Source organism: Bombus affinis, chromosome 11 (assembly GCF_024516045.1).
Source record: "Bombus affinis isolate iyBomAffi1 chromosome 11, iyBomAffi1.2, whole genome shotgun sequence".
Classification (NCBI taxonomy): domain Eukaryota; kingdom Metazoa; phylum Arthropoda; class Insecta; order Hymenoptera; family Apidae; genus Bombus; species Bombus affinis.
This window is the reverse complement of record NC_066354.1, coordinates 1611398-1635851: the sequence shown is the minus strand read 5'-3', so window position 1 is coordinate 1635851 and position 24454 is coordinate 1611398. Positions and strand designations below refer to the sequence as shown.

At 33.8% G+C, this 24454-nt stretch overlaps 1 protein-coding gene across 6 annotated transcripts in view; it reads left to right on the top strand.

Annotated features, from left to right (window-relative positions):
* LOC126922039 (uncharacterized) overlaps positions 1-24454 on the top strand; it is a 129902-nt gene that overhangs the window by 90948 nt on the left and 14500 nt on the right. For 2 of the 6 annotated variants that reach the window (XM_050734207.1, XM_050734206.1), the window contains exon 3: positions 23832-23944. The exons of the other annotated variants lie outside the window; for them this stretch is intronic. The gene's annotated coding sequence lies outside the window, so the exon portion shown is untranslated. The remainder of the gene's footprint in view (positions 1-23831; positions 23945-24454) is intronic. 6 annotated transcript variants of the gene reach the window in all.

Below are 24454 nucleotides of genomic sequence, written 5' to 3'. Positions count from 1 at the left end.
GAAATATATCAGTGTAATGTTAACGGCTCATATGATGATTATTCGGAAGTGTGAATTGAACGTGGTTACCTTTTCCCTTGGTTTATCATACATTCGATCTGGAGATTGTATCAAGCTGTAAAAGTTCGCCCCTTTTATAGCTGCTCCAAAAATATCGAGTCGGTCAATTCAGTGAGATCACCGAGTTATCTGTCCTAGCCATCGCAGACACGCCCTTTTCCCAATATTTCTTTCAATAAAAACTTTCATTTTTGTCCAAACATGGTGGACGAGGGATGCAGAAAGAGGGTCTAAAGGACAATTTAAAATCTCTACATAGGCCAGAATTCTATTTTTAGTTCTCCAGAATACATAATAAGTTCTAAATCACAAAATAATGATAAATTACCAATTGAACTATGGTCATCGTTGATTTAACTGTGAATTACTGTCAAAGAATACTTTAAATTAAAAGTAGTCTCGTAAAATATTTTATTGGCGTTTCATTAAAGATTGTAGATTACATCAAAATGAAAATTCTGGAAAGTTTCTGAAAATGCAGCAAGCCTCGAAGATCGTGATCATTTTTTAAGGAAAATCTATAAACCCTAAACCTTCTCCCCCTGAAGAGATTGAAATTTACAAGTTTCTCCATACAACGCCCCGAGAAGATAACCGGTATTTCGCAGTGGCACTCAGGAATTCAAGGAAAATTTAAAAAGTTCAGAAATAACGCGGTAGTCAAGCATGATATACTTTTTCCATTCCTGCTAGTATTTTGATGTAAAATTCAGTACGTTTTATCTGTTACACGATTTCACGCATTTGTTGATAAGTCGAGACATAGAAATTGATTCCATAAATAATATAAAGAAATTTATTTATTGTTATATTTTTCTATTATTACAACCTTTTACTTCGTTTTAAAATATTCGTATTATGTATGAGATGATTCAAATAAATTCGCAAAAATCTTATTTAACATGAAAATCTAAAGCAACATTTGAAATAGCGAGTTAAGAAAATTAACTTGTCCGTGAAAGAAAAGTAGAAAAGTGTCACTTATCCCATTCTTCTGCTGCAGTCTTCATAGATAATTTAAATAATCATCGTCCAAAAAATGTTCAATCTTGTACGTATGGTACATGACGAACAAAAAATATGGAGGAGTCAGAAAAGAGAAGCAGCTATTATGAAGAAGTATCATAGTAGCTCCGTTAATCGTATAAATCTTTCTCTACAATGGAGCGCGACAAACGACGGCCCGGTAATCGCATTAAACACGCATCCTCGAGGTTGGCACGAGCGAATAATTGATGCTCGGTTCGTTCAACAGACATTTCTGTACACCCCTTCACGACGAGATCGATAATAATCGAAGCAAACTGGACGATAGTGACCGCGGCCATCTGGGAAATCTAGAAAACACCGACGAAGGAAACACATCCGCGTGTATCGAGGGTTCAAGGACGCCGATGCAGACGCCGGGCGTCATTCTGTCTCCACACGGACGCTCGAGTTCGTCTCGAGCTTCTTGAATGGCGATCCATCGGGTCGCGTCCAAATCTCTTCTATTCCGAGACGATATGATAAAAAGAACTGAATGGATCTGTATTCGCTAACTCGATGAAATTGAATTTTCCATTCCCAAACAGAATAGCTGCCACGGACAAATTTACTATTATTTAATAGATGAGCAGTAAAATATACGGGCCGCTTATTTGTCAGATCGATTAACTTCAAAAAAGGTAGAGATAATTGATAAAATTATATAAGATATCGATTCAGTGTTTTGATATTAAAATTTCGAAAATTTCGAAAAATAAGATTAACCACTTTGGCCTGTAAAAAGCGGAGTTAATCATTTCAGCCACTTGGCTCATATGACAGCCTAATGCATTATAAATAAAAAGCAGCGAAAATATGAGTCTCCTACAGATCGATACGAATACACGTGTCACGTATAGCGATTCAGGGTAACACGTTAGTGCATAAACTTGAACGGATTATTCAAATTTAAAAAACTGCTGCGAAAGAGCGGGCGAGGAAATTCTGCTCTGACCTGCTTGCCTGGATCAGTCCGTTTTCGTACCTCTTGCATTCGAATGAGGATTAACATCTATATTTAAAACATTCCTCCTTTTTCTCTGACTAAAAAAAGACAGAAATAAAAAGAGTAAGTAAAGATATCACTGTATAGGAATAGTATGATATAATCAATATCATCATGAAACTGCACAAGTCAAACATGCCACGTTTTTATATCAAAGAAAGTTTCCTTATTATATAGCATTATAGATAGAATTGTTAGAGTTTCACGTTTTATGTTTCTGTTTAGATGTGTGTGTTGTTATAAGTTCGGACGCTGCGAGAATATGAGTAATAAAAGCAGAGAGAATAAGGAACATAAGAGGTATATTCTAAGGTCAAGTTTAAGTATAGGTTATAAGACTAAATGTTAAGAAATATTAAGCTCGATAGTTGAAAAAATAGGTCATGAATGTAAACCAAAAAGGAAAGTAAATAAAGTGATAGTATTATAAATACAATATCGTGTCGTGTCTCAGAAATAAAAGAAATAAAACAAACTTTGATGATCACTATTATCTGAGGAGCAATCGGTTAGAAGAAAGCTGGCAAGTTAATGGTAGACTAGCGACGTAGAAAATCGACGTTTTGCATGTCGAGAAGGTTCAACGATCGTTGAAAGGACCTTGGTGGTCATCAAGGTGATATCAATACGGGTGATTCCGGTCGATCTGCAGGTGTATGATAACGTGGCACACATTCGTGATTATGCCCATGAGGATTCGATTGAAAAGATTGTCATGCAGAAAAAGCACCTTGTGTGCAATTATAGATACGCTTTGCGTAAAAAGTTAACGTCTTCCTTTGTCTTTCTTTCTCTTTCTTATTCTACTTTTATTTCAATGATCGAGTGGGAAGAAATTGCAATCCTACGTTTGTGTGACGGTATATTAAATTAGAAATCGATTACGATGTCGCAATAAGGCGGTATCTGAAGTGACGATGCATGAAAGTTCGCCGCACAACAAGCAGAGTAATTAAAAGTTCTCACGGAGGCGGACAAGCGACGTTCATCTTCCTTTTGTTTCCGGTAACTGATTTCTGAGCAACTGATGAGACGATCAATGAGGTGATCACGACGTTGTTTGTTCTTTTAAGGTATTTTCAAGGGCTCAAATATCGATAGTTCATGGAAAACAAGATTTAATCATTTGCTTTACGATTTTTCTCAGTTATTGTGGTATACCTCGTCCTTTCAGAATCGAATTTTTATAAACTCTAAGAGGATTTATTTTTACTAAATAAAATACAAAAAATATTTCCGTATTAAATAAGAGACTAAATATACTAAATAACACACTACATAAAGTTCTACGTTTAAATTTCGCAATAAATAAATTCCAGGAAGCTAATAAAATAATCTTTTTAACTTTAAAAATGTATGAGTCCCAAACACTAAATGATAACTTTCAACACGAACACGTGTGCAAAATTCAGGTTTAGATTTATTCATTCGGGTATAAAAATTGCAAGGCAGAATTTAACCGCAGCATTGCTCGTTCGTCGTAATCACGACCGCTGTTGTATAAATTTTTCAATAGCGTGGATGAACGAGTGACCCGCAGATTGCAGTGCGTACGAGTTTACAATGACCAATCGTCCCCTCATCAAGGTCGATGATTGTAGCGGCAATTTTCAGTCAGCCTGACGACGATTATTCGTGAGCCGTGTTATTATTCATAGACCGTGCGCAGACGAAATCGCTGTGTGTATCGTAGGTGATCCGTGGCGCCACGACGCTTGTGACGTAGGTGTATCAGCGTCGGTGCTATCTACAATGCCATTCAGAAATTCAACAAGCCACAATCTGAATAGAGAGTCTAGTGGACAAACATTGTCATGGTGTACAGTAGCTCACAAAAGTATTTGTACATTTGTAGAAACATTTGAATATATTATATGTGTTATATGAAACATTTAAAAATTCCATTGATACTGCAATGAAGCTGATTAAATCGTGATTGTATTGGTAAAGTTTGAAACAAATCTGAAAATTTGCATAGGAGCCAAAAGACAGTGTAAGTGTATATTTTGCTCAGATCATAAAAGCATTTAAACAGTCAACTATCTGTTATATTAATAAGCCTCGCTATTCAAACATCTTTAATACTTGTTATATGTTTAACATTGTTTATGTGTGCACTAATTTTTTACTATATATATGTTCTCAATAAATATTTTGTAATTTCTATACATATTCAGGTTAGTTGCGAATATTACCGATATAGCCATGAAAATCGTGCCTCATTATAGTACGAATGAAGTTTCAATATTTTTTATATAATGCACAATATATACATATGCATGGCTTTCTATGGTTTGCATTCAAATACTTTTATGAACCACTGTACGCAAGTAACTATGAAACTATACGTGGCATATCGTCGAATTCCATCAGAGTGCATCAACCCCATCAATACAGGCTTTTCGTATACCAAAAAATGGCTTATACCTATGAGTCCATAGTTATTCTCTCTCTCTCTCTTTCTCTTCTTTATTTTTATCTTCCTTTTTCCTGTATTTTTTTCACCTTTTTGAAAGTGGTGTTAAATTTACGATAAAAGCTTCACGTTGAAAGTGCATGTTTTTTTTAAAAAAAAAAACCAATATCGCAGAGTCATTATCACATTTCGACATAGCTTTTACCGTAATCCAAAGCTCCGATTAACCCAGCCTTTATAATCTAAAAATCCGATTTCCCTACTTTTCAGCCCCTATCATTTCGCTTGTCGCGGCAAATCTAATTAAGGGCGACTCTTTTAAACGGCGTTGGACATGAGTCGCATTCCCGCGTGACGAAAATTTCATTACGCAACGTCGTTAAAATCCCATAGAGGGAAAAGGAGTCTTGAATTCCCTAGCAGAAGCGTGTACTACCGTATCATGGATCCGTTTCATTTTTAGTTACACGTTATTTCCGCTGTCGATCCGAAAGGAAATTACGCCGGCCCTGCCGCGAGAAGTTAACACTTGATTATTTACCATTCAATTTTCCTCACTTCCGGCACGCGCTTAAAACACTGTTTGGTAAAATTGAATTTCCGGGCAAACAACCTTTACCGTGCGAATCGTGAAAGACCCTAAAAGGCAAATAGTAAATTCATCTCTTCGCTTTTTCGACGTCGGTTACTCGAACACTCATGATACATTATTCAAACATCCTTCGGTTAATTCACCCCCAGTTGGCTGTAACCTTCGATATTCATTTCAATCAAAACCTTGGTGCAAATCGTGGCCTGCCCTTGGCTAGATAGTGTGCAATCGAAATGCATAGTGAAATCTCGCGCACGCAACAGGAATCCGTAGATCTGATTTAAAAGTAATGCAGTTTGATAATTTGATTGGAACGTTGAGAAACTTGGTTAGGTATGTTATGTAATATACAGTAGTTATGGAAAGAAGTATTATTATTATTAAGTATTATTATAGCATTTCTTATCGTAGCATTTACTAATTAATTAAGATCAAATATATAAATCCTCCTGAGAGATATAGTGGTAAATATAAATAAATTCGCAAGAAAAAATGGAAAAGATGGGAGGATAGATGAAAGTCAAAGAAGATAAGCAAGAAACAAGATAGAAAGTAGGTAGTAGAAAGTAAAAAAGAGGAACAAGAAAGAAGAATGGTATTAGTTTCAAAATCCAAACAGAAATGATCCACCTGATAGAAATCTTATACTCTATCTCTTCGTTACTCTCAATTAAAACTTTTAACTGTAAATGACCATCCAACTATTTTACAAATTTCTAACAATTAAAACAGTCGTAATTTTAACTAATTTGATCAACTATGTCTAATATCTATTTCAGATATTAATTACAACCATATATTTCTAATTTTCCTCTTACGTAAAACCACAGTGTGTTATGCACGTCTCGTCACGAAATATCTGTCCATGGACGGAAACAAGTTGAATTTCATTTCGTATTGACCCCCATCGTCTTCCATTTCAATTTGTCAGCGGGTAGGGTGCGATACATATATTCCCACATGAATCACATGTATCGAAGTCGCACATATAAACTGCGAGTTACTCGTGACTCGAATATTTGGCATACGCATTCAGCTAGGCATTAATAGATTTCCATTTGACGAATTTTCATCCTTGTATATGAATTGTTTCGTCCTCTTCCACTAACCATCCACGTAAAACATGCCCGGATTTCCTTTTCACGCTATAACGCTCGACTTAATGACGCGCTAATTCGAAATTTCATCAACGAAATCGCCGTCCATTAGCGGTGTTTAATGCGTCTAGCGTTGAGCTTATACTAGATCGATATCACCAATGTTGCGAATCTTTACACGAGTATTTCGGTATTCGCTACTTTTGAGACGCAATAGAACTACATTTATGGAAACGAAATTTTAGTCAATTTTCTATTAACTGAATTTTTGATAATTGAAGTCACTTAATTGCATACATCTCTAATATCTCTAAACCACTAATCTCTATCGATGCTATCGATACAAGAGGGAACTTCGAATTCTTCATTAATCCTAGAAAATTAGAAGCTTCCCGGCTGTGTGCGAAACTGAAACGAGTATGGTAAAAATGCATGTAAAAATCTAAAACTCAAAAAAAAGCAAGGATGTCGTGTTCGCATCATAGAACCACCAAAAATTATCTATTGTTGACGCTTTAGCAATCGACTAGACTGGATTCCTGTGAAAAACTAGAACGAAAGATCAAGGTGGTCAAACAACATCGAATTAGAGCGAAATAATTAACGTAGAACGATGATGAGACTGAGAAGAGGGGGACAAGTTCCAGTTGGTAACAATGTATTCGATACGCTGGGGAAATACGTTCTATATCGTGAAATTGATCCGATCGTTGAGGATATCGGCGGCGGTCGAGACATGTGGCAAATTCGAAACGCCGACATGAACACTGTACATCAAGGGATAGGGGAAATGCGTTGAATTCCGGCCAAACAGATGGCTGACCACGGATTAATTAAGTTCTCGACCAGAGGCGGTCATTTTGTTCTCGTCGACAACAATCTTGTCCACGGTCAAATACCAGGGTTATGAATTAGTTGAATTTCTTTAAGGATACCTGGACCCTCTTGCATAATTGAACTAATATTAGGTATCAGTAAAATTTTACAAATTACAAATTACCAATATGAATAACCTTGCATAACAGTAAAGAGTTTGATAACAACGCAAATAAAAGTTTGCAAATAAATTTAAAAAATCATAATGCATGTAGTTACTCTACTTGACAAAAAATTATAAAGCTACGAAAGAGAAGTATAGTTTGTAATCTATAACTTGCAACTTCTGTCAATATACTACTATATGCTATTTGAATATTTTTCATCATTAAATCATCAAGATCATATCTATAAGAATTGATCTCTACAAAAAAAATTATATTATAGAATATGGAATATATCTGTAAAAAGGTTTAATCTCGAGCTTCAAAATTTTTGGAAATATTACTAATTCAACGAGGAACGCCAGAAATTGCATATAATACAGGAATTTCATTATTTTGATCGTGATTCGTGATCAATTTTTAAGGGGATTTTCGTTCTGGTTTATTCATTTACGTTTTAGAGGATGTCCATTAAAACACACAGTTTACGGTTTTATGTGTGCCTGACTACCAACGTGAAACAAAAAATATTCGGTTATATACGGTAGCAAAAATCACGTATCGTATAAAATGACACGCGTTAGATTCTCCATAAATATCCAACGCAGACTTTTCATAAACAGTGTCATGGTTTATATGAATGAAAATAACATGATCGAAATTAATATCAGTTTACATTCTGAACGGAGAAACCAAAGTGCTACTGAGTTTAGCAAAAATTGTATATTTCATACCTATTGTCACGTGTTGTGCTTTATTTTCACTTATACTTTTATTATTGATGTAATCATTATATATCAAAAAAAAGGAAATAAGGAACAAAGAATGATAATAAAATTACATAAAAGAGAAGCTTTCGTTCTAAATCTGCTGGAAAATCCAATTTTTTTCATCGAGGAACGTTATATAACGCGCTATTTTATCAGGAATTAATCCAACGTTAATTTAAACGCAATCTCGTATTTAATCAATCATTTTCCAGATTAAAACGAAATTGATCTCGTTTACACAGCAAACGATTACACCGTAGTTACATTCAAAAAATACATTAAACGGCTTAAACACCGCAACTATACAGATTGCTCTCATCGAGTCGCCAATTAGGAAGGCATCGATCATTATGGCTGATCGAAATAATCGTTCAAATCAACGAACAGGATGAGTTTCCAAGAACTGCAGCGATCGAGTTTTGTAAAGCTTCTGAAATCAAGTATCGGAAACATCGGCATTCAAATGAAATCATACGCTAGACAGAGACGAAGAACTGAATAGCGCAAGAGAAGATTCTTTATAAATATATTATATTTGTTATATGAAACATTTTAAAACTTCGTTACTGCTAATGAAATTCTAAGATGTTTTATAGAATATATATAGAGGAGAGTCAGTGCAGTATCGACTAGCATACGATACCTAAAAAATTATTTGTCACTTTCTCCATTAGATATTAGTTCCACTATTATTTGGATAAACAAATGAATATAACAATTCTGTGTAACATATTTCGGAGTCATACTGTTTATCCCATTGTTTTCGCTGTTCCAACACTTTAAACATATGCGTTGGTACTACATATTTTCTAGGGCAGATATTTTGTTTCTCGGGTAAGTACATTTTCAGATTTTTTCTATTATGTATACCGTATCTATTTTATTAGGTCTATTTACCAGTCCTAGTTTTGCAATTTCCTTCATATATTATTTATCTGCATTATAATCTAAAACGTTCCCATGTATTTGTCGCCCAGTACCATCTAACTGTCATCAGATACTAACCAATCAGCCATCGTACACACCTTTTTTATCTGTAAGTTTAATCAATTAAAATTAATTTTGGAAATGTTCATTCAACCATTCTCTACCCTTTCACATAGAGAAACGTTTAAAACTCCAAAGCAAAAAAAAAGGCTTTGAAGTTGTTTCTCGAAAATAAAATAATCCAGAGACAGGCCGCTAAGGTTCCAATATTTCAAAAACGAAGAATGTGCAGACTGCATGGTACACATCGAATGTACAGACCAACAAAATATTAATCATTTTACTCGTGATATATACAGAAATTAAATTTGTATGTATTTGTGTGTATTCTAGCATCTAAATGCCTTTCTTCTAACATTGTTAATCATTTAGACCGAAAAATCTACTAATTATAATTAATCAGTATTAAACGACAATTTTCCGTTTCTCACAAATTATAACAATTTTGCTTTTACAAATGATCAATTCTTATTATTGAATTTCACAAAATTGATGTCCTTCCTTTTATTAAATTCCACTTGTGCTGAAAAGTCATTTTTCAAATTTTGTTTTTTATCGACTCTAGCTCAAAATATTACAAAAGGACTTGGAGCGGTCGATACTTTCCAACGTAATACTTTTATAATAATATATATGTAGTATCTTAATGGGTCTTAGAGGAAGGACAAGTAATGATGTTTTAATTTAACAAATGATATTCAACAACGAACTGATTACAATACTGTCGCACGTCTTATTATCATACTCGGCTCTCGACTTCCCGATTCACACTCTCCGGCTTCTGCACTTGCTCACTCTCGCTTCTCAACTCATACTGTCTTTAGCATCCCTTTGTCTTTTCCCGCCCTATCACGCACGTGTTCCGCAAACGCCCGTGGCCAGGGTCACGCAGGCCTTTTCCACGAAACTATTCGCTTGAAAGGACCGATGACACATTGATGAACCCAACGATGCCGCCCAACAATGTTCGCATCGGGACATGGTTTATGGTTCGGCCGATATCTTAGGCCTTTTTGCCCACGATACTACATATATATATATATATAATATAGTAACATATAATATATAATATAGTAATACTTTCGTAACCCGCGTTTCACAAATTCCTCAAAGTTCATATCGGTATCGTATAGGTATCACTCCAATTATACGATTCTCCTTTCGTCTTATTACGACAAAGGGTTTTTGCTGCTGAAATCGAACCCTCGTGAGCAATTAGTCGGCCAACGAGAAAGTAAAATTTATGGCTGAACAGATATCCGACTGATCGATGACTTCTTCGAATAAACGCCCGAAGACCTCTGCGGACGAGCAAAAACTCGAGCAGTCGTTTGTTGGCCGAGGGAATGATTTTATTGGAACACGTGGTTTGCTCGCTTTTAATGGATATGTTCGAGAACGATATTGCGATACGGGCGAAAGGAATGAATTCTGCCGAGACGATAAAAATATATTTCGATTATACATGTATATACCTCCATTTTTGCTAGGGTGCAATATGAAACGGGTCTCGAAGATTAAATCGGTTCGAAAGTTCGATTAAGTATGATACACTCTAGGATGTGGATATTGAGATACATGGAGGTACGAGAATTGCTTTTGATTCTATATCATAGACTGACCAAGTACGTTTGAAATAGAAAGTGAATAAAATGATAGATACATTTCTAAATGTTTCAGTTTAAATATCGTATTGATTCTGAAATTTCTTGAACATCTAAACTATTAGTATCGAAATTTTATAAGTTATTTTACAATTTGTTATTAAAAAATTTTAAGTTACAAGTTACTGGTCGTAATAAATTCTCTTGCGTAGATGGAACAAGTTTGTTAATAAAACGCCTAACGTGTAATCTGGCAATAAAATGTTTGAAAAATTACAAACTGATTAATTGTATTATTTAATGTAAAACTATAAGAACTGACTGTATACTAGAAGTCTGTAATGTACAGTTTATGATTTGAAACCCGCGCGAGAAAAATAAAAAATAGAATGATCTAATAGAATTAATTAAGACATTAATTAAAGACATTCCATTAATTAAAATCATATATTGCAATTATCTAACTAAATTTCATTCAGGTATGTTTTTCCAATAACAGTTTACGTAATCCAACCGAAGAATAACTGGATGAAGAAATAAAATTCCTTGAAATCTCAAATACTTTTAATGTTCTTCGCGAGTTACTCCAGTGGATCGACCCAATTTGCTCGCGTAAGCAACAGAAATACGTTTCCATATAGTCTGAGATTCGAGCCATTTTAAATTCATTTTTTTCGCATTTACAAATACCCAAGCGTGAAAAGACAATTTCTCTCTGCTCTGGGGCAATTCCCTTTTTCATCTGAGCTGCAAAAGCGACGCACAAAGAGAGGAAACAGCACAACACGATGATGCTACCGGTCCGAAAACCTTTATCCGCAATTTTTCATTATTCAAGATTTACCGGATGCTCTCCCTATCTCTTTTACTTTCACTCTTTATGCGTGAAAGTACAAAAACGGATCGCAAAAAAACTTTCTCCGCCGTAATAGACAGAGGATCGGATCGCATCTAACCATCATGAATAAGTAAACTCTTAAGTACAGCAAATAAGTATCGGTCAACATTCCACGTCAATTTCGTAAACGGTGCGCGTGACGTATACAGCACGAGCGTAACGTATGCAAATTTATGCACACTACGCACCTATGTGTATGCGGTCGAAGGCATAACTCGCACGATGCAGAAGGGAGCTGCTATTGATTCGTTATTCAGGAATAATATAAAGGTAACCAATCGGATCATAAGTCCTTTGAGCATGACAAATATTATAAAAAATAAATCGGGTAAAATAGTTTTAACATGAGAATTACCAAATTTTACCAAACTAGGGGTTCCAGGTCTTTCTCTCTTCTTTGCGATTATCAAGGGTACGTAGCTTTTACATTGCTTTATCAAAATTAATGTGAACTTTTATTAGAATAAATGTACTTGTATTACTTTTCTAGTATTATGTACTATACATACATGTATAATATCGTGTTCCAAGAAACGACGCCACTAGTTGGATTTCGACTTTTCAAGAAGTTAATAGCCATCATAAACTTATAGATGGGGCTGAAAGTAGATTCAAAGCGGGGATTAACAGAAGCTGTTCTCATAATGCGGCTCAACGTAATTTAAATGATCCTTTGTGATTGAAACCGTTTTTTAGCTTTCTTTAGCACACACGACATGGCAATTGTTAATTTTAATTCGTGTTATTAAGATTATAACTTTATATTTAAGTGATTATATCATTTTATCCGAAAGGAATATATTTGTATGTACATGTATTTGTATTAAATATTCACAATTAGATGATTTTTATAATTAGATAAACATAAACTGTACAATTTGGATAATTTCATGTCTAAACAAGGAATACCTTTATTCGCCACGCTGCTTAATCAATTGAGCTATCCAGGTCAATAGGCGAATTCCTTCGGCTTAATATTCATACTGACGGTTACAAGCTCAACGTCAACAACTTAATGTCAGATTTGAACTAACATCGGAACAATCCGGGGCTAGAGCCTAGCTTAACTTAAACTTCGTTCAAAATTAACTAAGATCTCGTCTTGAAACACTTGGATACCATCCATTAAAGCAAGCTGTTTCTGTTTCTCTGTAATATATTGAAGAGTCTGCTTGAAGCTTCGAGCCGCGTCAAAGGACCATTGCGGTCGAAATGCGGCTTAAAACCATAGCGAACGCTGCTTTTTGGTTCTCAACATCGATAAATTTTCTCAAGCGAAAGTCATCTTATGAATATATCTATAGAGATAGTTGGCATAAACTCGACATTGGACGCTCGAAACTTCGATCAAGCTAACGTTAATAACACTCCTCCGATTAACTCTACCGTGGAATTCAAATCGCCTGCAGAATCCAACGAGATTTCGTGAATTTTATATATTTCGAAATCGATATTTTATATATTTTATATATTTTGAAATCGTATATCACTATTCAAGAAATGTAAGAATAAATCAGAAATGCAAACAAGGAAACAAAGAAGATGAAATTGGGCAAAATATAATTACTTGGAAACTTTATATTAATTATAATTTGAAATTGTTCAGACGCGATTAAATGTTCTTATTGGACATGTAGACTAATATGCAAAAAATGCAGGAAATAAATCAAGAATTTGAATAAAGAAACTACGTAGGTGTAAGTAGATAAAATAAAAGAGTCGTTTAACGTTTTGTTGAGTTGTTAGATTCAAAGCCTTTGTAAATGACTAAAAGATAGAAAATTTTAAGAAATAGTTCGATATCTTTTGTGGATGAATGAAAGTTCACATTAGAAATGTAAACGAATGAACGAGGAATGCAAACAAATAAACAAAAAATGTAACAAAAGAAACCGAAAATGGAAATAGACAAAAATTAAACGATCTTCTGGAAGTTTTTTATAAGACTGGTTTTGGAAGCCTTTTATTGAAAGTTTACATCAGAAATGCAAGCCGATAAACCAAATATATAAACAAACGTGTGAATGAGAAAAAATAAATAAATAATTTATTGTTTGATAAAGATATATTTGTGAAGAGTTTATAATCCTTCAAAGACAATTTTATTCTTCAAATCTCATTCTACGTTATAAGATTAAGGTTTCGTTTACGTTTGTTCTTTACAACATTATACGAAGTAATATAAAATATTATCGGTTAAACTCTGTTCTGAATTTTCTTCGTTTTAAACAGATCTCAGAATTGCCAGTTAGAACCGTGCTATGCTGCATCCCTGCGCGTAAGTATTGTGTTCCGATAGCGTATGTTAACACCAGAAGTTGAATTCAAACTTTGACTCTATTGATTTCCCGCAATTGCATTTTCATGTGCCAGTGCAACCAGTCGTATAAACAATGTCGTCATTTGGAAATAACTCCTAGCAGCTCCAATACAATAATAACGTAGTTTTTCTGGACATGTTTCCTACTCCAGATAATTTAAAAGGTAACATTTAACATTTTATATTTAGCACTAAAGCTAATAACCTATAATAAACTATATAAACAGATATAATTATAATTGGAGTAATGCAATGAAATTAAATAGGTGTATGATAAGACTCAACATTAATTCTGCTGAAAGCACTTGCGTGCATTCTGTAATTTAAAAAATGAAAGATCTTCTAGTACTAAAAGAAAATAAATATCATTAATAAAAACAGGGAGAGAAAAAGAATAATGAATGAAATGAAAGTTTAAAAATCTGGAAAGAGAGATTGATGACTGAAAGGTCCTTGAAGGTTTATGTAAAACCTTCAAAACCACTCTAAACCATCCAACGAACTTCCGTCAACCTCTGAAGTTCATTGAACCTGAAAACACCTACATACCTACATTTATAACTTTGAGGCTACTTACATCATTGTACGCAGGTGCGTAATTTTGTACTCCTACTGCATTTTATGGATCATAAATCATATATTGGATATATGGTGGATATCAAACGTGTTGATCTATTTAATGACGAGATGAGTGAATACTTATGATAGTCGGATATATTGAAAATCGCTCTAAGCACAGAATACAGAGTTAGTATATTACATCGTAATCGTCGCTCGCTCAATGCCGCTATAATGATACTGGTTAATAATCCTCCTAGAGAGCATGTTCATCTATTTATACTGGTCAGGGGAGTACCGGAAAGTTTGAATTCGATTCCGGTTGACGGTTACACGTAGCGGCGATGTTATTTTGTCCGGAGTTTGTTTACTTTTAAATCTCGTACATCGAAACAGAGTTCATACGCCGAGGCAAAACAATAACATGAGTCACCCTCGATTTGCTCATGTGCCGCTACACCTACATTTCACTTTCACAGTATCAAATTTTGGTAATCATATGAAAATACTATTGAATAATACGAAATATGATATATCTTGATCCAATTAATTAATACGTAGGTGCTATAATAAATACAATGCTGTTTAAATACTTTTTATAGGCATTGTACATCATATATCACGCGGCGTCTGACCAGTGATGCCCCTACACTACTTAGAGTTTACTGAAAGCTATCACCGATCACTGCAAGCGAAATCCTAATCTCCTTATCTAATTTCTTATAAAACTTTGTCAAACTAATAGACACAGATTGGCCGCTACATACTGTCTTCCGTTCACCACTCGTTTTTAACTTTTTTCTATATAGTTGTGAATGCATTCGTAGGTTCGTCGAATTTCCGTGTATTCTCCCGACAAAAGGAATATCTGTGTAATTTCATATTAGTATAACGGTAAACGGGAGACAGAACTATTAACGTACTTAATATAATTTGTTTCGAACACGTTATGAGCGTCATCCGATCATCGCATTGAAAAGAGGAGGATAATTGGTACTTGCATAAAATGAATTGCAAATTCCTCAGCTATATATTCCCGCTGCAAGGACAAGTTGATTAGTGATATGTTAAAACTGAAACTGAATATGCATGTCAGCCATAAATGGAACAGAAGATGGAATCATACGCGTCGGATATAGGTACGATCCTCTATTTTGGTATCGTGCACACGTGTACGTACAAGAATATCTAAATTTAGAGGATCGAACTTTCTGTTTAATTTTACTCATGTCATCGAAATACTAATATAGTTCTGTATTTATTGCTTAACATTGAAAATATCAATAGATGACCACTTCATAACGTTTCAGAGAAATTTTATAAATTTACAACGATACATTTAGTAATAATTTTATTAACTTATTTATTTATATTAGACAAGCAAGGATTGTATTGTTATGTCCAAACAATTAATGCATATTTATTACTATTACGGCAAGCATGACCTGTAGGCAAAAGTCAGCAATGTTACCGTTAAGATTTTTTATTGTGTATTAGACTGGCGACCTTTGGCCACCGAGTCTCCGAGTACCTGCTGTTCACGTGCGTTTGCAGTAACTCAGTTCTCGTGGCCAACTGTTTTTCCTGTTCCAAATGTACATGTAACGGTGCTCGGTGACTACGAACAAGCGGAACCGTGAAAATTCTCCAACGTTGCCAATGCCGTCCACCAAATACAACATCGCTTACTCGCGATTCCCAGCCTCCTAAAATTGGCTGTAGAAGGGAGGAGTCAAAGCTAAAGCACATTTTTATCGCCTCTTCGTCTTTAGACCCTATCGAACATTCCAAGCAGTCAGAACGACTTGAATAGTTGAACTTTGGTAGATTAAAATCACTCATAAATCGAACTATTAGAACACTTACGCAAGGTAGTTTACACAGAATAGTTACGTGTAACATTAGGCAAGATTACTGGACAGCTCCAAATATTCTGTAAATAGTTCTATTAAATAATTAACCACATACAGCGTCTTCTCTTCAGAGTGGTTCTTCATCAGCACACATCAAACGCCATCAAGGCTGGTGCGATTTAAATCGCAATCATCAATATAACAATTACAAATGCATAAAAGATAGTAAAAAGTGATGCAAGACTACTACGTTTTTCAGATCAACTCCGATTCAATCGCGTTTTTCTATCGTAAACAATTTCTTAAAGAGGCAAATATGAAAGAATCGTTAATGAGATACGTGACTTTTCATTTCAATTTTAATTGAAATTTTAATTCAGATTTTTCTTGAAACTTCAAGTTTTTTTTCATTGAAATACAAGCAAGATTGGTATACAGAAATTCGAAAATAAAATTAACATATTTAAATATGCAATATGTAATTTTTAGTAAAACACTGTACAGCTATAATTAACCATAGTTTCATATAAAAAAATTGTATGTAGCGACTAAAATTGGATACCGATAAGGAAGCGAATATTTCCTAAAGTCTTGACATAGCATCACGATTCAATAATAATTACAACCTCCGCAAGCGCATTCGATTCGCATGATATTGAATTAACCGAACACGGTACATTTTCGTTCGCTGCTGTTCATTTACGAATAAATCTCACTCGTTAGTACGAAATTACACAACCTTCAGAGCTTGTTCGACTCTCAAATGAATTTCAGCTTATTTCATTCTTAATTGGCGTGTTTAGTTCATATAAATTACTACACTGAACTCCTTACTTTTATTAAATTTAGTCATGTGTAACTGTTGACTGTGACACATCTTCTCTTTTAAATTCCACGAATACTTATCTATTTTCATACTTCAAAGAAATTTATTTTTCCTCGTCTATTTTATTTCCACCGACCACATTTATTATAATTTTGTTGATGGTTTACAATATATCTAATTTTGTAAGGACACATATTGCCACCACACGGACAAGAATCTGTACAGAGTATTAAAAAAGAAAATGGGCGGCATTTATAATATGTGATTCGAGACATTATGACAATGAAAGATCTCATAGTGTTTTTGTGTATACAAAAGTGTGGTTTGAGATTTATTTCTCAAGAGAGAAAAAGTTTAATTTAGCATTAGAAATACACTAATAATGGTACAACTTAATAAATTAGCTCACACATGTTTCCTAACATCCCATATACATTATTTTGTTCTGTTATGTATGTAGTATCGTGGACAAAAAAGCCTAAGATATCGGTCGAACCATAAACAATGTCGCGAGAACCGAGACGTCGTCGGATCCATCAACGTGTCGTCGGTCCTTCAATGGAATAATTTCGTAGAAAAGGCCTACGTGATCCTAGCCACGGGTGTTTGCGGAACACATGTGTGGTGGGGCGAAAAACAGACAAAGGGATGCGAGAACAGTCAGTGTTAGTTGAGAAGTCGTAGAGTGTCAGTTGAGAAGTCAAAGAGAGTGAGTGCAGAAGCCGCAGAGAGTGTGAGTGGAGGAGCCGAAAAGTATGAATCGGGAAGTTGAGAGCCGAGTATGATAAGACGTACGACAATAATGTAAACAGCTTGTTGTATTAAATATTGCTTGTTAAACTAAAACTTAACTCCAAATAAAACAGCATTACTTGTCCTTACTCTAAGGCCCATTATTCAAGATACTATACATTTATTTGATTGCTCTGTCATGTTTGTCAGAACAACATTCGTCAGAATACAATTCATTCGTAGACTTAGGCATACAAATTTTCGATCAGTGACATATTCGATGTATATCTGATTCACCTCGTATTCACCTCTCAGGATAAATTACATGTATAATATGCACCATCACGAACTCACATCATAGCTACATTTACGTAATTGTGCAATATCGCCATACGACGCTGCCATTTCACCGATTCGTACCCCCTAACACAAAGCGGAATTGCTTTCATCGGTTAATCGAGTCCCGGTTACATGTCAGTCGTTTCTCTTGAAATTTAATAGACGTGCTGTTTTCATGGGCTCGTTTCAGTCCAAACCGATACTTCGGACCTTTGTAATTGAAATTGTATGCTTCCCTTTAAACTTTAGAATAACGACAGCTGCAATGGAAATGCAGGGAAAATTAATTCGAACGACCGGATTTAGAGGACGGGATGATCGACCATAGCCTCGTTTATAAACGAAAATAATACAAATTTCCCTTAATGAATTTAATTACGAATAATATTTGTGGAATTCGAGAAAACGAATACAAAATCGTTACAATGAAAATGTATATCTCAATACACGGTTCCACACTACAAATAACAGAGAAGATAGAAGAGAATTTGAATTTCTAACGCGAACACCAATATCAGAGATGTCAACTGTGTGCTAATAATGCAAGAGCGTAAAGATGCAGTTTTCGGAGAATACCTCTGGGTATTTATACATTGTGAAGGCAAGGTTTCTTTGCTTTTGATTACAAAATGAATAACTTGCACGCTACGCGAATTATTGCTCGAAGATACGAAAGAGTCGTAGCGATGAACGATACTTCTGGAAATTAGGACAAAGTTATCGCTGAAGCAAACTTGGAGACTCATAATAGAATCACCCAGAGATAATTAATCGTCCGACACATTTATTTGACAAAGAGAAAGAGAAGGCTAAAGAGAACCATATAAATTCTGCTTACGATGGGTTTCTATGTAAAGAAAAAATGCGTGGCGTATAAATAAATTTTAATAATATAATATAAATTTAAAATAAATGTTAATTTATTAGTAAACGTAAACAACAATTTATAAACTTTTACAGCGACACATGTAACATTTTATGATGATACATCTGCCCCTTGAATTTTATATATTTCTCGTTATACATATTAATAAAACAATAATAATAATTTCGAAAGAGAAATTCAACGTCAGTATTTCCAGTTAATTATCTAACAATCAATATGAAACGCAGATATGAAGAAAGATTTTATTGTAAACAGTATAATATTGAATTATATATACATTGTCTCATGCTTTTTAAAGTTTATTTAATACATAACTAAACTTTTAAAACTTTTATATTTATTAAAAAATACATTTTTCACATGAAAAGGACTGTGTTCTTTTATTTCTTACATTACATTTTCCACTTCGTTATGCCAAAAATATCGGATATAATGTAATTACAAAAAAATATATTGAGAAAAATTTTAAAATTGATACCTGTGTATACGTGTATTAGTGACTACCATACTAAATATTTTTTACCATGTAACAATCTTCCATTCTGAGTTCTATATATCATACCTACTCATTGCCCTTGTCAATTACAATTCCCTTTCCTAAAATTATGTTCCTTTTTTTGTAAGGCTTGTCTCCTAAATTTTCTTTTACTCTTATTCTTATTATATACTATATTAAATGACTAGGAAACAATTCTACTAAAGAGCAGTTTATATAAGGACTTAAATCATCATATGAAACAAACACATAATTTTCAACGAAAAATTAATTTCAACGTTTAATATATAACAGAGACGAAATTCGAGGGGAAAAAAAGTAATCGATATAATACTCCTCTGCAATGCTTTGCGGTAATCTCGTTTTCAGAATTCTCTGGGCTGTAACCACGTCGTAAAGAAGGAAAAGGCGCTGGCAATGAAAAGGAGAGAAAAAGAAAACGATCGTCGTTAGGATCAGCTAGTGACTGAATTGGATGTTCAATCACAAAGTTGATTATCAAACGTTCCCCATCAAGAGTCAGTTATATAGGAAATCGGAACGATTTCTTCGCTGTGAATCAAAAATTCAGATAAGAAAAAACGATATCCACACTAATTCTCTTGTACTATTAGTCATCCTCAGCGAAGAAATTCGTTTTTGATTCCGATGATTGAATCCGGCTGACGCTTTAGTAACGCATAAAAGGCGATCAAGCTGAAAAAAGGACGAAAATTGCGATGAGAATGGGCAAGAAAATACGCGATGATGAAACAATCTAGACTGTTCTATTACTCTCATTTTTAACACTTATTATATGTTTAAAACAGGTGTTTTATGGTACAGGTATGTTTAAAACTAAATATATATTTGCAGCAAATGTTTTGTAACTTCCACATACATTTTCATATTGGTTTCAAATTATACCAGAGTACTAACGGTAGTCGTGTTTTATAACAGTGCTAATGAAATTTCAAAATGTTTTATATAATAGACACAATATGTCCTTAGATATTAGGGCTCTTAAAGAAACTGATCCCCTTTATTTTATGTATAATATTTTATATAAAATATATTTTATATATAATATTTATTCGTTAGTATCGTGACAGACAGAAATTTTCCACTTTAAATGAAGCTCTGACTAATACAAACCTGTCCTCGATGAAAAAGGCATCAACTTTATTTATGCTCAAGTTGTATAGTCCACTGGATTGAATAATCGGCTACGTCTATCGTACTGACCGACGAAAATGGAAGAAACGAAAAAACAATCTCTATCATTGAGATTTTCGTGTCATGGAATGCGAATAGGGCTCTATAAGATGGACAAAAATTTGCGCGTCTTTTACGAAGCAGAAAGAGGAAACGCGTTGTTGATATGACATTAAAAAATATCAAATTCTCTCATCATAGATGAGAGAAAGCTACAAAACCGAACGACGTGACAGAACGCATTAACGTGGCCGCCGAAGCGTAGATTTCCTTTGATATTCTTATGAAGGATAGTCGTGACGTTAGGACGATATTAAAAAGTCATCAGTCTCAAAGATATCAGTCTACACGACGCTACGGTATAATGGATTTTCCCGGAAATTGTTAGTATTTTCAGAATTGGTTTTCCTTTGTAAGTGAGTATTTATAACGATGATGTCTCTTCCTCCTGTGAATTTATATTTTATATAATATGTATCCGCGCAAGCTTTAAAAGTATTGCATAATAAGCTGAAACCTGAATACTTTACGTGATAAGAGAGATATATTTGGTTTCACAATTATTGAAAAATTTCAAAGCTTGTGTTATATATATCGAGGAATAACTAGTGAATGGAGAATAAGTATTTTAGTCTGGAATAATGTCAGGTTATAAGTAATAGGAATTTATGTCTTATTGTCAATTATTTTAGTAAAATGAATCTGATAATGATATCATTTTAATTGAAAATTTACAAACCGATCCGCAAGATTTATGCATTAAAATATCATTCATTTCTATATCGGGTAATTATTGAATGCCTCAAAATTTAAAAAAAAGAATGAAGATAGGAGGAAGAAACCGAAATTGTAGTTGTTATAGATCCAGTATTGGTAGTACAGTGCTGATAGCATCGTAAAAATTGGTGGATCATCCTTTATTGTTGTCAGCCATACTTGGTAAAATATTTATCTAAAGTAGCATATAGCTAGATATACAGCATCAACGTGACGATTATTCTTTTATCATCATATACACTTTATTACAACTGTCAGAGTGATTGAAATAACTAATCCACAATTTTTCATGGGAATTTTATATATCTATCACGGTACATTTTTTACTATCTGAATAATATTTTGTAAAGTATTTTGACAAAATCTGGGTTTTCCATATATCTTTCAGTTTAATTTCTCTTTAGTACTAACGCAAGTATTAATACCTAATTAACAATTAACATTGAATAAAACGATTACAATTATGCAGCAACAACAATAATCTTCCAAAATAGCCCGACTCGAAATATCTTTGCGCAAGATTATGTTACTTACCCTGCTCGAAGTGTATTTAAAGTGCTAAGGATATGATCAATTACATTTCCTTAGAAGGATAGTTTCATTAAAATGAATTAAAAAGCCAGAATCTTTAAGGTGGAAACCAAAGGAGTTCAATCGATTCTTCGTTTTATGAAATTTGCTATTTTCATGCAAGATTGATAAGCAAACGATCCGAGCATCAAAATCCATTTTGTTCGACGAAGAGCTGTTCCAATGATTAGACGACCTTGAACCTTCCATGTAATGCCCACTGAAGCTGCCTTACGATGTATGAAAAAATAATTTAGAAAGCCAGGAGAGAAAACACCGTACATACGATCGAAGTAGACGAGTAACCTGTCGTTCGTGTACTATCCTTATCATCTCCAAATGATTAGTTATATGTATGGTATCTATATCAGAAAAAGTTATATTAGGTTGCGTTTGGGGAAATTTTTCCAAGAATTTCGAAACAATTGACGTTTTGTATAAATAAGTATAGATATGACTAATATTTTTTTATACAATGGTCCATTTGTTCATTCAGTTGTCCTGTTTTAAAATAATAGTTACGCTATTAGACAAATAAAAGAAGATGTCCCGTTAGAGAATAAGCAAAGTTTACAGAAACATGTTGAATATTAAAGAACGTCAATGTTGGCTTAACAAGTTCTGGAAAAGTAATTTCAACTTCTCGACTAAACATCAAAGTGAAAGGCTTTAAATTGCAAGTGGTCGAGCTAGAGAAGGGTTGAAATTGAGCTAGAACCGAAACGAATAACCAACTACCGACGATTTACGAAGTAGAGTTAGTTTCGATAAATATGTATTCATGACCTACAAATCCCGCAAAAGTTGTACCGATTATTACATTGTTTTTTTTTATTATTTACTAAACATATTCAGCATGACAATATTACATAATATCAGAATTATAGAATAAAATGAATTAATGACTCGACTAAAATAAAATGTGATGAAAAGTGTTATAATGAAATGGATTTTACAGTCAAAATTTAAGTATAATTGCCATTTACCATCGATTTAATTATTAGATTGCGGATATTTGTGCAAATTCGTATGTGATGATGAATTTTTGAATGAAATTTTGATGAATTGATAATTTTATGAACATAGTATCATTAGAAGTATTTCGGATATAAAAGGTTAAAAAAATAAAATCTAATAGAGATTCGTTTTATCTATTAAATATTACGACACGTACTTTAGGTATGAATTATATTACATTTATATTTACAGAAATTAAAATTAATCTAACTCTCGCATTGATCATATTTATCGATTGATTGTATAAGGTCAGTTGTAAATATAATATAGAACTCAAAAAAGTAATTTAACCTTTTAACCACTATAAACCTTCAGAGATTCCTAACTCTGCTCTATTGATTTTCCTAAATACCATCTGTCTCTGAAATTCACACCCATAATTCATTTACGTTTCATTTATCATTACATCGTGCATAGGCATGGCGATTGCGGAATCAGCGATCCCTTGACAAATGCATTATATTCCCAAGCGAGTACTCGATCAATTAAATAGCACGCTATAACCGTAAAATCGTGTTAAAGCATCCAAGAACATCATACTCGACATAATTACAATGTCCTAGCGCCGAGAAAATACCAGTAATGGACAACAGCCCCATCTAGAAATCCGATTTCACTCGACTGAATTCATTAAACGTTTCCATCGTCGCGGATACAGGGAAAGAAATGGCTGTGCACGAGAAGAAACGCGTTGAATCGCTCTTATACGGTGATTTTGATGAGCTTAAATAGTTCTTCTCTCGCTCGAGGTTCGAGAGGTTAACCCGTTGCTGGTCATTTGTTTCTGAAAGCGTTAACACCATCCATATCCGAATTTCAAATTTCAGATAATGGAAAACGTGCAGTCGAATATAATCTACTCCGGCCCGTGTACATGAGGTTTGCCTTTCTTCAACGCTGGACAGGATTTGTTCCATTCGTATCATCCGCACCTAACAGTGTATGCTTTATGTTCAAGTACTGACTAAATGTTTTTCGTCTGTATACGTACACTACTGCTCAGTGAAAGATAGTTGGTGGATATTGTTTGAATATTTAATTCAATAATAGTAATTTGAATAATTAATTTGAATTTAAATTCAAGACACTTATAATTTTTAAGCAATAGTGTGATTATAACTCAACAGAGTACGTTTAATGTTCAAAAGCTGGCTAAAACAATTGTCGTTTGTATGTATGTATGCTATCGCACATAATTGTTCCAAGGACTTCAAAAGTCGACGGAATTGGAACTTATGATTTTTAACGAACAATGTACATTGGTTTGATAAATAAACAATGTATATTGTCACAATAAAGAATCGTATCATAAGAGTTAACAATAGCAAGGAACCTCTATTTATCTTTTATAAAAAGAATGTAGATACTCTCTCACGTTCGATGCGGTGTAATTTAATTAGAAAATTACGGATGAAAGAACTTGTATTGATTTTATTATTTATTATTGCTA